Raw genomic sequence first — 18,804 nt, 5'->3', positions numbered from 1 at the left:
GTAAAGACAAGATTACTGATTATGAGATTACTGATTATTCTGAAGAAATTATCGTAATAGAAAACATTTGTATCATCAGCCAGGTAGACTGAATTTGACCTTGAACTTTTCTGAAGCCTCTGGGGCTCAAGTTACGTGGAAGATTGTTAGGTGAACCTAACATCTGAATCTTTAAACAGCCACTAGGAAAGACGTAATGTGGAAGACTAAAAACAAATTGCAGACCACTGGCTAACAGGTGTGGAAAGGGAGATCAGCGTATTACCTAGCAGCTTCTTACCTGTTAGGGTAAAAACAAATGGTAAAATAACCATTAGTTAGGGTACGGGCTTGGCTGCTGTAACAATGAGACCCCACATACATGTGGGTCACTTAGGACACAGCTAATTCTTCCTTTGCCTAGCAGTCCTGAGATAAACTGGCCATACTGACGAGCAAGTCTACTCCACAAAATTATTTGAATCTAAGTTCCTCCCATCTCATTGATTTAGCAGCTCCTCCGACAGTAGTTCTGACACTTCCATGTAGAGGTTGGTAACATTTTTCTGTAAAGGACCACAGAGTAAATATCATAGTTTTTGCAGCCCACATGTAGTTCAATTAAAGATTCCTTGTTTTTATTTGTCGCTCTTCTTGTGGCAACTCTTCAAAAATATGGAAACCATTCTTAGCTCACCAGCTGTACCAAATCAGGCTGCCCCAGTGATTTTGGCCCACAGGCCATAGTTTGTCAGTCCCTGCTTTAGGACATCAGAATCACCTGGAGGGCTTTCTGAGCCCACCTGAGTTTCTGATTCATTAGGTAAAGGTTTGACCCAAGAATCTGCACTTCTGGGGCTCCTGGGTGGCTCAGTCAGTTAAGTGTCCAACTTCGGCTCAGGTCATGATTTCTCGGTTCATGAGTTCCAGCCCCACATCGGGCTCTGTGCTGAGAGCTCAGAGCCTGGAGCCTGCTTCAGATTCTGTGTTTTCCTGTCTTTCTGCCCCTCCCCCGCTCACACTCTGTCTCTCAAAAATAAACATTAAAAAAACATGCATTTCTAACAAGTTCTCATGGGATGTTTATGCTGATGGTTTGGAGACAGCACAATGAGATCCAAAGCCCTACAGTGTTGCCTTTGCCTTTACGGGCAAAGCGAATCTCTTGCACATGCATGTTCCGGCACAAAAGAAAATGAAAAAAGCATCAAGAAAAAGTCTCCTTAAGTATGTAAGCAGGAAATTGTACACATAACTTTCACTCACATCCCTTGGCCTAATCTTAGTCATATGGCCATGAATGGCTGCAAGGGAAGTTGGGAAATGTAGACTATAAATGGTTGTTCATGAATTCTGCTACAACTCAAGAGGTTTTGTTGTTAAGAGGAAGGAGGGGAGAGGGGCGCCTGGGTGCTCAGTCGGTTAAACATTCAACTTTGGTTAAACATGGTTTAAACATTCAACTTTGGTTAAACATGGTTAAAAATCCCAAGGTCCTTTGGGATTTTTAGTCTTTTATAAGCTTCTAGAAATTTACCAACCATTTGTGATAAATAATAATAATAATGAATTTATTTCATATATCAGATAGATTAAATGTAAATGAAAAAATAATCATGAGATTACCTTACAATTTTGTTTTTAATATTTTAGAATATTTCTGTAATCCTGGGGCAGGAAAACACTCTATGTGGTGGTAATGAAATACCAAGAAGGTAAAGAATGTCTGATTTAACTACAATGCAATAAGTCATATTCCTAAATATTCCCTCCCCAAAAAACAAAGATCAACAGACATATGGGAGAAAAATACTTGCAACAGGTATAACAATAAACAATGTTAATATTCTACCCAGGGGACATGGAAGGCGATTCTCAAAACAGAAATGTACACATAACCAAAGAACGTAGGACTATACATTTATTTTCAATTATAAACAAATATATTCAAATAAAAATGTATCACAATTTCTATCAAATTGGTAATTTCTTTTTTTTTAATGATGCTATAGAAATTAACCAATGTGATAGAAAAAAGGTCACACTAATTCTGTGCTAATACAGATATATTTCAGTTTGGTTATATTCAACAAAAGTTTTAAACATGTACTATAGTGGACAAATAGATAGGATGACCCCCATGACCCTGCTTCTGGGTGTTCATGCCCTTATGTCATGCCCTCCCCCGGAGGATCATGGGACCTGTAATTTATGTCCAGCCAATAGAATGAATACAGAAAAAAAAAGAGGGGGAGGATACATGTGATTACATGATTATGTTACATAAGATTTTAACATGTGTCTTGCTGGAGTATGTTTCTCTTGTTGGCTTGAAGAAGCAAACTGCCATGCTGGGGGCTGCCTCTGTTAGGAGGCCAAACGGCAGTGAACTTTCAGCTATCTCTAGGAGCTGAAGGCATCCTCTAGCCTATAGCCAACAGGGGCTTTTGGTCCTAAAACAGTAAGGAAATGGATTCTTTCAACAATCTGAGTGAGTTTGGAAGTGGATACTTCCAAGCACAGCCTCTGGTGAGACCACAACCCGCACTGATGACTGACACCTTCACTGGTGCCTTGAAGATACACTAGCTAAGTCACATCCAAACTGTTGACCCATAGCAACTGAGCTCATCAAAGTGTGTTGTTTTGAGCTAAGTCTGAGATAATTTGTTATGCAGCAATTGATACTAATATGTGTATATTAACCTAAAAATTCTACATTTAAAATTTTATCTAGGGGCGCCTGGGTGGCTCAGTCGGTTGGGCGTCCGACTCCAGCTCAGGTCATGATCTCGCGGTTTGTGAGTTCGAGCCCTGCGTCAGGCTGTGTGCTGACAGCTCGGAGCCTGAAGGCTGCTTCAGATTCTGTGTCTCCCTCTCTCTCTGCCCTCCCCCGCTCATGCTCTGTCTCTGTCTCAAAAATAAATAAAACATTAAAAAATTTTTTTTAATTTTATCTAAAGAAACTTAGCCACAAGGATATTACTCATTACAGTATCTTATAGTTATGAAAAATTAGAAACAAACAATATATGCAAAAATAGAAAATCTGTTAAATTATGGAAAAGCCACACAAAGAAATATTCAGCTAACAAAAACTGCAATGGAAATAAAAACATATTTTTAAAGAAAAATGTTTTAAATACAGCTATAAATGAAAATATAGCTTTTAAACCAGCTTGCATAATCAATTCCCACTTTAATTTTTTAAATGTTTATGCATGTATAGAATATAGTGCTTAAAGTAACATACCCAGGTGTTAATAACAGTTATCCTCGAGAGGCAGGATTATAGATTTTTAATTATAAGACATAAATTTTTACAGTTTTCTACATTATACATTTCATGTCTTTGCAAAACAACCAGAACCTAAAACTGAATTTTAAATGCAAAATGAAGGGAAGAAAAGAGTCCCAGCTTCATGAAAAAGAAAAGGCTAACGTCCAATGCAAATGTTAGTTATTTTTATGGTTATTAAATGTAAGATGCAAATGTCCCCAGAGGCTAATAAACTGCTAACAATAATGGCTACCATTTCTTGAGCATTTACAATGAGCCAGGCACATGCTAAAAATTTGGAGTGCGTTCGTTTGTTTAACCATGGATAAAAAGTTAGATTTATGCCCTGTGTTCACAGAGAAGGGCAGCCCATATGCCTGGACATCCTGCTATTCATACCTTCACTTTCCCCCTCGATGTAAGGCAGATAACTAGTGAGACACATCACTAGGGGGCAAGGAGATCCTGGTCACCCAGGACCTGGATCAACTCCCTTAAATGTGGTCTGGGCACTGGTCCCAAACCAATCAACTAGTTTTGCCATTGCACAGCAGTTCTCAAAACCTTGCAGTTTTGGTTCCAAGGAGCCAGAGAGACGTTCTTTATTTGTTGTGGAGTCTACCACAAAAATAGAAGAGGCCCTTACCGCACACTTTCCCGTTGAATGACTGAAAACAACAGTTGCTCTTACAGATGCATGGAAAGAGCAAAGATATTTCAGTAGGCTTGAGGACAAGCTAAAAATTACCAGTTCCTCAGGAATTACTCATTCTGCTAGAGAACAATTGAAGGTTAGCTCTTCCCAAATATCTACCTCACTCTGCAAACTGAGGTTAATCTTGGTTTAATGGACTCAGGCAAGTCATGTAATGTCTAGCACCTCAGTTTTCCTCCCTGTAAAATGAATTTCTGTTACTTTCCCTAATCAGAGGCTAGTCAGGGTGATCCCTTGGTTCTTATCAAACTGATGGTATGTGATTCTGAGACAGATTCCCTCATCCAGGTGTTTTATTAGTCAAAACTTTTTTAAAAAGAAGTCTACAAGATATATCTATAACACTGACTCAATGAATGAGTAAAGCCTTCAGAAAGATCAATATATAGAAACTTTGGGCTTACTGAAAACACCTTTAGGGGATTTTCTCTTAATGAACTCTACATGCTTCTAGTATAGTGCCTTCAAATGACATTCCAGTAGAGTTCCACAGTCCTGTGAAGGCAAGTTCCTCACTCTTCCACGGGGGGGGCAAGAAAACCAATAACACGTACTCTTTGATAGACTGACCACAGAGAATCGCTTCTTGGAAGGTCACTTTTATTGCTTTAAGTAGGTCTAAAGATTTTCTGTCTGAGAAAGTACAGCAATGACATCTGTTCATTCTTCAACACAGACCAGCCCTTTACCCATGATTTTTCAATATTTAAACAAACAGCCAAAACAAAGCTGTGCATCAGTGTTAACCTTGTAAACTTAAAAGTCTGCACCTGTACAATTACTAATTAACATGTTCAGTAACAAAGCTGGTAGGTAACGGGTGACATTCACACCTCTTAATTGGTGCGATTAGCGGTCCTTTTGTTGTCAACTGTTAGCAGCTCTCCTCAAGTGTAAAATGCCACAGGTAAAGGGACATTGGCCATGGGTGGAGTGAAGGGGGAAGGTGGGAGTGAACAAAAGTTTGTAAAACAGATTAGGCTGAGTTACAGGGAAGCAAAAATATGGTCACTGCAAGAAACTGGCTAAAACTGCCAAATGATTAGGAGCATCAGAGACTGTATCTTTTTTTGTTCTTTACTGGTGGTGTAAATCTTGACTGTTTAAAAAATCTACTCCCCCATTACATTGCAAAATGGAAAGACCCCACTTTCAGTAAATTTAACCGTGAATGGGAAAATCCAAATCAATTTTGTTTTTAAATGAAGGAAGGCTGGGGCGCCTGGGTGGCGCAGTCGGTTAAGCGTCCGACTTCAGCCAGGTCACGATCTCGCGGTCCGTGAGTTCGAGCCCCGCGTCAGGCTCTGGGCTGATGGCTCGGAGCCTGGAGCCTGTTTCCGATTCTGTGTCTCCCTCTCTCTCTGCCCCTCGCCCGTTCATGCTCTGTCTCTCTCTGTCCCAAAAATAAATAAACGTTGAAAAAAAAAAATAAATGAAGGAAGGTATGTCTGGGTAGCTTTTGCGCTCCTAGCAATACACTATAATATTTACTATGAGATTCTTGACAAGAGATATCCTAAGGTTTTAAAGATAGAGCCCAGGATATACAGAGGATATATACAGGATATACAGAGCCCTGTATTCCTTCAGAAATACAGGAATCAAGACACATTTCTGTATTTCTTATTTAATCCTCTCTTCTCTTTTTTAAAAAAAGTAATACCAGGCTCCCCTTCAGCTCATTGAGTAACTTCCTTATGATAGTATCCAATGTTGAATTCTCATCATCAATTACCAATAAACTTTAACTTAGGTTTCCTAAAAGGCATGACCCTGTATTAGGATCATTCCAATTGTCAGGATTTAGCTTCCAGGCTTGGCTTTTCTACAGCTCCCTCATAGGTCAGTCTTCTTAAGGATATGGCTTCATATTAACCATGCAGAAATGTTACTATTCTCTACCAACTAGAGGTTCCAATATTTCTTCATAATGGGAGGGGTTACTGTGTTGTCATTTAGGACAAAAATTTGATGTAATATGTTTGTGAGCTCTATGAAGGCAAGAATTATGTCTCTTCCACCTATAAACCCCCAACTTCTAGCACATATGCACCTTCAATAGATAGACGTTACTTATCGAATGTGAACGTTGGTGTCAATGAGATTTTTCTTTCTCCTAGCTTCCCTTTCATATTACACATTTTTGGTTTTTACACAATTCTTCTGGGGTGAGTATGACCAGATTTTTTGCAATGCAAGTCGAATTCTCCCTCTTCCTGAGACTCTTATTTTCCTTTTGGGAGTGTCTTTCTTTATGTTAACGTACTTTTCTTAGACAGTTCTTCTACTTTGTCTTTGTGGATCCGGCTCTCTATCACCTGGCCTTCTCGTTTATTGAAATTCAGCTTCATACCAAAGACTTCACAGCTTTCTACATTCTTTTGAATCCTTCAACCTTATTTTACCTCTTGCTTATCTTCCACCCCCCTTTCCCCGTATTATATTCTTTCTTTAACCTACTTTTTCAGTTATCTATTTATGCCACTTAGGGATTTAAGGATTAATTTAAGGGATTAAGACACTAATTTTATTTTACTCAACAATTTTGTGGGTTAGGAATGTGAGAAGGGTGTGGCTGGATGGTTTATCATGATCCATGTGGTCTCAGCTGGGGTGGGTGGTCTGGAGGAGCCATTTCTAAGAAGGCTTCCTCATGCACATAGTCAGTCCCTCATTCCCCACCCAGAATCTCCTCCTCCAGGACCTCTGCACATAGCTTGGGCTTTTCACAGCATGGTGGTCACAGGACAGTCACACTTTTTACATCTGTTCTCCTCCTAATAAGCCTTTCAAAAGCAAGCATTCCCAAGGCCCAGGTAGAACCTGCCAGGTTTCATTCAGTGATCAAGCAGGTCCCTAAGTCCAGCCTAGATCCAATGGGGAGGGAGGAACAGACTCCACCCCTCCATGAAGGGATGGTTTGATCCTACAGGGAGGGAAGGAATTGATGGCAGCAGCCATCTGGAAGACAAACTGCCACACCTACAATTCTCATTTTAATGTTTTACTTTTCTTCCCCATTTGAAAATTCTAATAGCGCTTACCTAATCTGTAGGGTGTTACATATGTGCCAGCGCTATGTTCAAGCAGGAAAGTGACCCCCACCTTACCTCATGAAAAACTATTTAAGGGCACTATGAGGCCCTGACACTCCAAAGTCATGTCCCATAACCAGCCTCCCCAGTCTCTGATTTGAGTCACTAACACCTTTCTGGTGGGCACAAGCCTAGGCACAAGCTTACACATGACCTGAGAGAGAGAGATATAACCAATCAAACATGAGTACTTCTTTATCCAGAATTGCCAATTTATTTATAAGATGTTTGGTTTTTCCCCAGGGGGGAAACAGAGAGTATGAAGTGGAAGAAAATGGTGTTGGAACAGCAATTGTCCTTTGAAGTGAGCAGAGCTTGGTGACACCAGGCACCTGGGATAGCATCAGGGCATGATGTTCATCGGTCTAGAAGAAGGAGGGGTGCCACGGAGGGTGGTGGTTGGTGAGTGAGTGTTGGCAAGGGTGTTAGGTGATGTAATAATATAAAATATTTAACACCAAAAGAATATAAATCACCAATCATCTCTCTTTTCCCCAAAGAACACAAATAATTTAAGAGTTCTCCATCTGTATATATATATAGAAGGAAGGAATTTATGGCAGCCATCTTGGAGACAAACTGCCATACCAACCCACTGTCATTTTTTTCAGAAAAATATATGCCATATATATAAGCAAGATGAGAAAGTTGGAACAGTTAAACCATTCAGTTCCCAATCTCCCAGCTGATGTATCTCCTAGGCAGTTTGTATCCAAACTACCAAGAATTTTTTTTTTTTTGTAATTATGGAACTGGTCACCAAATGATCATTTGGATTACTAAAGCAATTAATTTTGACCCTGCTTTCTTTTCACACTCGGTCCTATGTCCCTTTCCAGCAGAGACTGCTAGTTACCTTTTAATACATATTGTCTCATCTCCCTTACAGACTCTCCAATTTTTAGTCAAAACGATGCAATCTAGAATAATGATTATATTTTTCACCAACCTTGCTACACGCATGAGATCTGAGAAGTCCTTCAAGAGGTCCATTTGTCTACATTCTTTCCTCCTTCCTACTGGTAAAGGAGAAAATGATAGTTGGAGCACTAGCAGCTATCTTGAATCATGTAGTGGTCATCATGGACTAAGGATGACAGAGCAGCAAGACACAAGGAGCCTCAGTTTCTGATGACCGCTCTATCTACTCCCAGCTTTGTGTTAGCGTACCATATTTATTTATGTAGGAGACGAAATTCCATCCGCTTTAGCCATTGTTACTTGAATTTTCTGTCACTCGTAGTGAAACCTGATTCTAATACACCCCTTTGCCAGTAAGGTCGGTTGGACAATCTAGTCAGGTTAAAGCAACAGCTTAATTTAAAATATTTTTCCAACAGACACAGTGTATAAACTTGCAAAGGCTGATTAAATTTCGCTAGGGCATATCTTTATAAAAAGAATAAGTAACATATGTAAATACCATATCCGAATTTAAATACAGTATTTAACTGCCCTAGATTTCACAATGTATTCATAGCCTTGAGAGGGAATAAGAAACCACTTTATAATCCATTGATCCTTGTAAATTCTGTTTACATGTGTTTTTAAAATACATGTGTTTTGTGTTATCGGTGTTGATGGTCAGGAGCTCTGTATTGTAAAATAGTCTTCAGGTACCGTTCTGGAGAATAAACTAAGACTTGGTCTGTGACCTGAAAGCCCTTGCTGGGGTAGGGGGCAGTGCTTTGGGAAAGAATACCCGTTTATAAAAGCCAATGGCTTCTTTTTCTGAAATGGCTGCTAGCATTGCTTTAATTCAATGTTCACTATCTCTTAAAGCTTCCTCTCCCCTTTCCTTCTACAAAGCCTCCCGCACTGAGTCTGCACCTGCCCAATACCTGCTAGAATTATCCCTTTATTTTTTTTAAATTGTTTAATGTTTACTATTTATTTTTGAGACAGAGAGAGACAGAGTGTGAGCAGGGGAGGGGCAGAGAGAGAGGGAGACACAGAACCTGAAGCAGGCTCCAGGCTCTGAGCTGTCAGCACAGAGCCTGACGCAGGGCTCGAACTCATGAACGGTGAGATCATGATCTGAGCCAAAGTCAGACACTTAACCGACCGAGACACCAGGCGTCCCTAGAGTTATCCCTTTATAAATAACACCTGATCATGTCATTTCACCAGGAAGACACTTGCTGATTTCTTGTCACCTCTAGCTTGGTAGAAAACAGCTTGCACTTTTTCTGTCTTATCTTCTATGCACTTTCCCAGTCCTTTATCACACTTGCTCTCTATTTAAACATGATGAAATTTTCACCTTTTTTTCCAATTATGCCATGACTTTCACACCCCTGCATTTGGAACAGGCTATTTTCTATTACTGAAATACTCTCCCAACCCCCAAGCTTGCTTTTTATTTTTTAGAACCTTCAGGATGCATCTTGTGGGTCAAAAAGCCTTTGTTCAAAAAGGTGCAAAAACCTTTTTTGTCACTACTACAGACGAGATTAACCACTTCTTCTCTTGCCCATATTCTGCATTTTGTACTACCTTCTGTGACAGCACTTACCAGGTAATACTAGAATGGATCTGTCTTGAAGTCTGATTCCTCCTATGTGACATGTTGGAGCTTTTCTAGTACTGAGCTCAATGTCCATAACCGAGTGGGAACTTGCTGTGTCTTGCAGCATGTATCCATGGCTAAGGCAAGGTCATTCCAACAAAAAGGCATTTGTGTCTAAATGTAGTTTTTAGGTTTGTATGATAAGGGGGGGGGGAATTAGGTAAATTACAGAATGTAAATACATGTTTTCAACTTCTTGGAAAAGATATTCATAGGAATATACAGGAACATGCATGCATATCCTACAAACCGTAATATTTTTCTTCCCACCTTGATGACAAATTTAGCATTTCTTACAGCTGAATTTTTCTAGAATTAAATTATGGAGTCATAGAATTGTAAAGCTAAAAAAGACTTTAAAAATTATTGACTCCAACTTCATAATTTATAAATGAGAAAACTAAGGCCCAGAGAGATTAAAAGATTTGTCAAAGGACACCCAGCTAGTTAGTGTCAATCAGATCTGAAATCCTGGTCTCTTGACTCCACTGTTCTTCAAACATTTCAGTTGTAAGTCCCTGGTTAAGGGCAGCCAGCAGCTGTGAAGCACACGGACTTTAATTTCAAGTTAAATCAGAGCTAAAGCACAGATAAACCCAAGGGTTTCAGCTACAAATTAAACAGGTGAGAGAAGATAAGTGAGATTATTTGATGAAAGTTTTTAAATCATACACTGTTTGAGTGTAAAAGTCCAAGCCCCCAGTTTTCATAAATGAAAATAAGAAGAAAATTAAATGACTTCCTCCACCCCAATCAGAAAGCCAGAGACAAAGACAAAACTAGAACTTTGAAAGCAATTGTGATATGGACTTCACAAAACTGTGGATAAAATGAGTTACCACATAGAATAATAGTCCTGTCACTCAAAAAAAAAAAAAAATTGGAGCCTGTGGTTGGTCAATTAACCAAAAAGTTGGGTAAATTGGAAATTGTTAAAAAGTGATACGTACACACTATAATGATTTAATTTTAATTTCAAACATGAATGTACACTTATTATACATATGTGGATAAACAATTATCAAAAAATTATGTGAATTAATTTCTTATTGCTGCTGTAACAAGTTACCACAAGCACAGTGGCTTAAAAGGATAAAAAATTGTTCTTCTAATTCCGGAGGTCAGAAGTCCAAAATGGATCTCACTGGGCTAAAAGCAAGGTGTCTGTAGGGCTGCAGGGCTACAGGGAAGCCTCCCATGGGGGCTGCAGGGAAGAATCTGTTCCTTGCCTTCTCCAGCTTCTAGAGGTCCCTCACATTCCTTGGCTCATGGTACCTTCCCAGCTTCAAAGCCAGCAATCACCCCTCCAGCCTCTGTTTCCCTCATTACATCTCCTTCTCGGACTGTGACTCTACTATCTCTCTTCCACTTACAAGGACCATTGGGATTACATTGGATTAAACTGGATAAACCAGGATAATCTCTCCATCTCAAGATCCTTAATTTAATCACATCTGGAAGACCCCCTTTGGCCATATGAGGTAACATACTCACAGGGTTGGAGGATTAGGATGTGGATAACTTTGATGATAGGGGTGGGAATATTACTCTGCCAACCATAGCCTGGCTGTGTCATTGAAGATGAATCTTCTTTCCTTGGTGAAACATTCATAAAGTGTATTGTCTGTGATTTCTATTGTGTGTCTTTAAAGTTAAAGTAACAATTTAAAGCATTTGAAAAGCGACCTGGGAAGAATTCTTCCAGATTTGTCTCTCAATTTTTTTTATGATGTCTGTTCCACAACCAATTTCAAGTTGATTTTTAAAAAAATTTTTAATGTTTTTTATTTATTATTGAGAGAGAGTGTGTGTGTGTGAGCAGGGGAGGGGCAAAGAGAGCAGGAGTCACAGAATCTGAAAGCAAGCTCCAGGCTCTGAGCTGTCAGCACAGAGCCTGATGCAGGGCTCGAACTCATGACCTGTGAGACCATGACCTGAACTGAAGTCGGATGCTTAACCAACTGAGCCACCCGGGCACACCTCAGATTGATTTTTGATGTGATTTGTCTTTTGTGGTCCTTCTGAAGATTTAGATTTTATAGACACAATTCTCTTTTTTGCACTCCTATGTCACTGATTTATAAAACATTTATCTAAATCATACAATTACAATAACAAGTACTCCTCACTTAAACAGTTTTGAGGGCACGAGAACTTGGTACAAATTCCTCCACTGTGGGGCACAAAGGTGACCAGGTTGCTGACAAGGGGCCTACTAGTCCCTGGTCCTCAGTGTGCCCAGAAATAAATGAAAAGTTTTCTTCATCTAGTAGACTGTATATGTGAAAGTGGTTTAGGAAAGCTTCTGTTATATAAAGTGCCTTGTGTACGGGAAGGCATTCTATAGATATAAACAATCACCATTATTTTTGCTTTTAATTCAAGATCTGGTATTGATGCATGCAAGGTGGAAAAAAGCAGTCTAGAAGTTAGCCTGATGACTAGGGAAAGTCAGAACAATTTGAGAAAACATTCTGCTCAAGCCACAATAAAATCTATAATTAAGTTAACAATATAAGTCAAGTTTCAATCAATAAAGTCTTTAATTATAATGAATGGTTTATTTGCTTTATTAATCTGCTTTTAAGCTTACTCACTATTTCTCTGAAAATTTAGGTTAAACTGCCTAACTGAAGAGCTATTTTCAAAAATATTTAATTGGCTGGAAAGAGTGTATTGAACTCTTCTTTCAGTTGACCTACCTTTAGAAAACAAAGCTATTTGGCTCACTAAACTATAAATGTATCCAGGCATCTTTGTGAAAGCGTATTTTAGACTGAGTAGTGAAGGGGAAAGAGTCACTCACCAATGCCCTGAGTTTGTAAACACAGATATGTAAAATATAACAGTACATAGAACAGAAAATCAGTGCTAAATCTAGAGTTTAACAGAAAATCAGTGCTAAATCATAGAGTTGGGAACTCTATGCTGCCCTTGAACTCTATTGTTTTTGACCACTGAGTCAAGAACTGTCTCCATCTACCAGGTGGTTGAGGAGCACTAGAGAGATTCTAAATGACCCTGTGAGGACCAGCTCCTAAGCCTAAGGTATACTCATCAGCCAAAGGCATGGGTTTCTTTATCCCCACCCAGAGTGCAAGCAGTACACTTTCTTATCCTGAAGCTGCCACAATGAGGTCAAACTAGCTGCCACAAACTAGGTGACTTAAACAATAGAAACTTGCTGTCTCACACTTTGTGAAGCCAGAGTTCTGAGATCAAGGTGTTGACAGAGTCATGCTCTCTGTGAAAGTTCTAGGGAAGACCTCTCTCCTAGCTTCTGGTACTTCCTTGATTGTGATAACATAACTCCACTCGTTTCATGACATTCCCCCTATGTGCATATCTATATCCAAATTTCTCTTTTAAGGGCATCAGTCACATTGTATTAGGGGTCCATCCTATTCCAGATGACCTCATCTTAACTAATGACATCTGCAATAACCCTATTTCCAAGTAAGTTAACATTCTGAAGTATGGAGGGTTAGAATTTCAGCATGTTAACTTTTGGTGGACATAGTTCTACCCATGACACTCTCAGTGGAGGAAACCATCATCACCATATGGTTCATACTAATTCTCCAAATAATTTTAACTTTAATAACCAGTATATGGTCAAATTTAACCACATACTTCAGTAATAATCATAATCATAAAAATTATAGTATGTGCCAGTAGAAATAATAAACACATAAACAGATGAACAAAACAAAAATTGATAAAAAATTGGTGAGGTTTGTTGTTAGCTATGAGTAGGAACACTACCAGTAAGAAAGAAGAAACTGAGGACATGCGAATATGAGAAGCAGAGAAAAGATTTTAAAAGCAAAAAGCAGGGGTGCCTGTATGGCTCAGTCAGTTAAGCGTCCAACTCTTGATTTGGGCTCAAGTCATGATCTTAGTTTCTTGAGTTTGAGCCCCACATCGCACTCTGCATGCTCATCATGCAGAGTCTGCTTGGGATTCTCTGTCTCCCTCTTTCTCTGCCCCTCTCCCCCCTCAAAATAAATAAATAATTAAAAAAAAAAGAAAAATCAGAGGAAATAGATCAACTATAAGAGAGATCAGGAACCAGACAAGGATGTCTACTCTCACTACTGTTACTCAACATAGTACTAGAAGTTCTACCCACAGCAGACAAGAAAAAGAAATAAAAGACATCCTAACTGGTAAGAGAGAAGTAAAACTGTCACTATCTGCAGATGACATGATGCTATATATAGAAAACCCTAAAGACCCCACCAAAAAACTGGTAGAACTGATAAATGAATTCAGTAAGGTTGCAGGATACAAAATCAATACACAAAAATTGTTGCATTTCTATATACTAATACTGAAGTAGCAAAAAGAGAAATTAAGAAAATAACCCTGGGGTGCCTGGGTGACTCAGGTGGTTAAGCGTCCAACTCTTGATTTTGGCTCAGGTCATGATCTCATTGTTTGTAAGATAAAGCCCTGTGTTGGGATATGCACTGATAGCATGGAGCCTGCTTGGGATTCCCTTTCCCTCCCCTTCTGCCTCTTCTCTCTCTCTCTCTCTCAAAATAAACAAATAAACTTAAAAAAAAAGAAAATAATCCCATTTACAATTGCACTGAAAATACCCGGAAATAAACTTAACCAAGGAGATGAAAAACCCAAACTTTAAAAACCATAAAACGTTAATGAAAGAAATTGAAGAGGACCCAAATAAATGGAAAGATACCCCATGCTCATGAATTGAGAGAACAAATATTGTTAAAATGTCCCTACTACCCAAAGAAATCTACAGATTTAATGCGATCCCTGTCAAAATACCAACAGCAGCTTTCATAGAGCTAGAACAAATAATCCTAAAATTTGTGTGGAACCACAAAGACCCCAAATAATCAAAGCAACCTTGAAAAAGAAGAACAAGGGGCACCTGGGTGGCTCAGTAGTTTAAGTGTCTGACTTCAGCTTGGGTCGTGATCTCACAGTTTGTTGAGTTCAAGCCCGGTGCCAGGCTCTGTGCTGACAGCTTGGAGCCTGAGCCTGCTTCGGATTCTGTGTCTCCCTCTCTCTCTACGCCTCCCCCACTTGTGAGCATGCACTCTTTCTCTCTCTCAAAAATAAATAAACAGTTTTTTTTAAAAAAGAATGTGACAAGCTGAAGCACTTAATAAGTACACGTGTCTTAAAAAAAAAAAAGGAAAAGAAAAAGAAGAACAGAACTGGAGTTATCATAATCTCAGATCTCAAGATATACTTCAAAGTTGTAGTAATCAAAATAGAATGATACTGGCACAAAAACAGGTATCATAGATCAACGGGACAGAATTGGGAGCCCAGAAATAAACCCATGATTTTATGGTCAATCTTTGATAAAGGAGGCAAGAATACGTAATGGGAAAAAGGCAGTCTCTTCAACAAATGGTGTTGGGAAAACTGGACAGCTACATGCAAAAGAATTAAAGTGGACTACTTTCTTATACTATACACAAAAATAAACTCAAAATGGATCAAATACCTAAATGTGAGACCTAAGACCATAAAAATCCTAGAAGAGAGCACAGGCAGTAATTTCTCTGACATTGGCAGTGGCAACATTTTTCTAGACATGTCTCCTGAAGCAAGGGAAGCGAAAGCAAAAATAAACTATCAGGACTACACCAAAATAAAAAAGCTTCTGCACAGCAGAGGAAACCATCAACAAAACAAAAAGGCAACTTACTGAATGGGAGAAGGCATTTGCCTTCAAATGATATGTCCAATACAGGGTTAGTATTTAAAATATGTAAAATTTCTCCTGTGTCTCATCCCAACCATGCCTGGGTCCATGACCGCCTACCCTTGCTGTCCTTCCGTCCCGCCCTGCCAGAGGTGTAGTGCTGACAGATCAGAGCTTTCCCAGAGGGTTCCCAGAGGGTTGACAAAGATAGGAGCCAACTGATACTGGACAATGAACTTCAGCAAGCACTATCCAATGGCACATGGACTCCACTGAATTCACTGACTGTCAGGTCAATGATATCTCTGTTTGACCAGAGAACAAGGCTGGTGTGACCTTCAGCGAGTTCACTGTTATCTGGAAATACATCACAGACTGGCAGAATGTCTTCCACACTTACGGCCAGGGACCACTCCAGGATGGTTGACAAGAAAGAGCTCAAGCAAGCACTTTCAGTGTATGGGCCCTCTGACCAGTTTCACGACATCTTCATCCACAAGCGTGACATACAAGTATGGGGGCCCTTGATGACTTCATCAAGGGCTGCATCATCTTGCAGGGGTTGACAGATATATTCAGGTGTTATGCTATGGATCAGGATGGCTGGATTCAGGTGCCGTATGAGCAGTATCCATCCATGGTCTTCAGCACTGTATAACATTGGCCTTTGCAAGTAGCAACATGACTCATGGAAGGAGGACTAAAAATGCCAAGTCTCCCTTTAAAGAAATGGAACACAGATGCAGGTAGATACTCTTCTCCCTTTAGATTTTATATAATTAACATTTGGGGACCTGACTGTACATATGTGGATAAGCTGATTAAGGTTTTGCAAATAACAACAATAGTTATAATCGTTATTCACATACAAACATTTGATTTGAGACTGTTCAATTGTGTCATGAGGTAAGATATAATAATATTTCAGGTATCCTGCATGCAAAAAGTTTATCATGTGCATTTCTAGATAGCTCCAGTTCTGTAGCGGGAATATCTTTATTAGCCAACAGGAATTTAAAAAATAATATAGACCTTGGACAGAGACTTTTATGTGCCTTACGTTTTTAAAATGAGGTTTATTGTATTTGTTTGAATATGCAACATAAGCAATGAATAAAATGCAAATGAAAAAAAGAACTTATACAACTCAACCCCCCCAAAAAAAATTTAAAACAGGCAGAAGAGATAAACAGACATTTCTCCAAAGACATCCAAAGATGACCAACAGACACATGAAAAGATGCTCAACATCACTCATCATCAGGGAAATGCAAATTGAAACCAAAGTGAAATATTACCTCACACCTGTCAGAAGGGCTAAAATAAAAAAAAAAAAAAAACACAAGAAACAACAAGTGTTGGCAAAGATGTGGAGGAAAAGGAACGCCTGTGCTCTTTTGGTGGGAATGCAAACTGGTACAGTCACTGTGGGAAACAGTATGGAGGTTCTTCAAAAAATTAAAAATAGAACTACCCTATGGTCCAGTAATTCTACCACTGGGTATTTACTCAAAGAATACAGAAACACTAATTCGAAGGGATACATGTATGCCTATGCTTATTGCGGCATTATTTACAATAGCCAAATTATGGTAGCAACCCAAATATCCATCAATAGATGAGTGGATAAAGAAGATGTGGTATGTATATACAATAAAATGTTACTCAGCCATGAAAAGAATGAAATCTTGCCATTTGCAATAACATGGATGGATCTAAAGGGTATAATGCTAAATAATATGTGGAACTTAAAAAACAAAACAAACAAACAAAGAAAAAAAGGACAAACCAAAAAGTTCTTAGCTATGGAGAACAAACTGATGGTTACTAGAAGGGAAGTGGGGAGCGAGGATGTTAAGAGAGGTGACAAGATTAAGAGGATACTTATCCTGATGAGCTCTGAATAATATATAGAATCACTATATTGTACACCTGAGACTAATGTAACATTGTATGTTAAACTGGCATGTAAAAAGAAAAAGAAAAAAAAAATCAGAAAAAAGAAAATGCAGTCTCCTGTAGGAAAGCATGCTTATCAGGTAAGAAGAAATTGTCCAACGACTGAGTACTGGAATCTGTAAATGGCTCCCTATCATATCTCAAATATCTGAGCACCTTTTATCTTATCTTTGGTGCCAGAGATTAACCTATGGTGGCGATGGTTTAGAAGTGAATGCTTAGAGGTAAAGTTTGGTATGGAAAACAAAGTCCATTTATCAGTAAGGTACAAAGTAGAAGTATGTCTCATTTATAGTAAGCATTTAAATAAAGTACAAGTACAAACTTTCACTCAATGACACAGGTGTCAGGAAACAATGGGCTAAAATGTTGACTGCGTTTGCCTCAGGTATGCAATAGACAATAAACCAGAAAGAAACATGTCTTTAAACTCCAGGGATTCTACAATCTTTCCCACGTATCAAATGTCTTTTTCTTGCTTAAGGATCATTAAAATTTGTCATCTTTCTGCAAGGCCTCAGTTATCTAGAATTATTCAATAATTTTATGGATAGTTTAGTGCTCCAATTTTTTTCAAAAAATGTTTATGTTTATTAATTTTTGAGAGTGAGAAAGAGTGTGAGCAGAGCAGGAGCAGAGAGAGAGAGAGAGAGGGAAACACAGAGTCCGAAGCAGGCTCCAGGCTCTGAGCTGTCAGTACAGAGCCCAACACGGGACTTGAACTCACGAACCGTGAGATCATGACCTGAGCCGCAGTTGGACCCTCAACTGACTGAGCCACCCAGGCGCCCCTAGTGCTCCAAATCTTTAAATTTCCTTTTTTTATAGCAACATTCCCCAGACGTATAATATACAGTTCTATGTGTTAGTTAACAGAACTTACTGAACTTATGGTCATCTGTGTTATAAAGGCAGAAGGTTTGGGACATCAGGTTGACTCTATTAAACACAATAAACCACCATAATACATTTTACAGTGAATTCTCCTCATTTGTCTTTTTCTTCTAAAGAGGGTTTGCAGAATGTGCTATGGCAGAGCCTCCTATACCATATAATTACAAAAGTAGTTATTAAATTAAAGGCATAAAAACTTTATTTTAGTTTGTTATTTTGCCTTCAGTAAAACTGTTATCAGCCCTAACCCACTTTCTAATTGAACCCACCTTCAATTCATAAGAAATATCATTTTATCAAAACTTATAATATTGCTACTAAAGATCATGAATAATAGATAACATTGCGTTATATTTTTATTCTCTCATAACCACAAATAGAACTTTGCACTGTTTTTTTTCAACACCTGATATATAAGTTGGGACTTTTGGCTACAATTGCCAGAAATAAAACACAATGTAACATAAGTTTTAAAAAAAGAAATTTATTGGTTAATAAATATGGAAAGTCTAAAGTTGCATGTAGCATGGCTGGATCTAAGAATTCAAATGATGTTATCAGGTCTCCGTCTCTCCATTCTGTAATTATGTCTTCTTTTGCTCATTGCCTATCCTCTCTTGCCTG

At 38.8% G+C, this 18,804-nt stretch overlaps 1 pseudogene; it reads left to right on the top strand.

The window, feature by feature from the left end:
- The first annotated feature begins 9,449 nt into the window (after nt 1–9,449).
- Nucleotides 9,450–15,985, top strand: LOC115506052 (annotated as a pseudogene).
- Nucleotides 15,986–18,804: the final 2,819 nt, after the last annotated feature.

The sequence above is a fragment of the Lynx canadensis genome, chromosome F2 (genome assembly GCF_007474595.2).
Source record: "Lynx canadensis isolate LIC74 chromosome F2, mLynCan4.pri.v2, whole genome shotgun sequence".
Lineage (NCBI taxonomy): Eukaryota > Metazoa > Chordata > Mammalia > Carnivora > Felidae > Lynx > Lynx canadensis.
The sequence above is the reverse complement of the archived record's forward strand: the minus strand, read 5'-3'. Positions and strand labels throughout refer to the sequence as shown.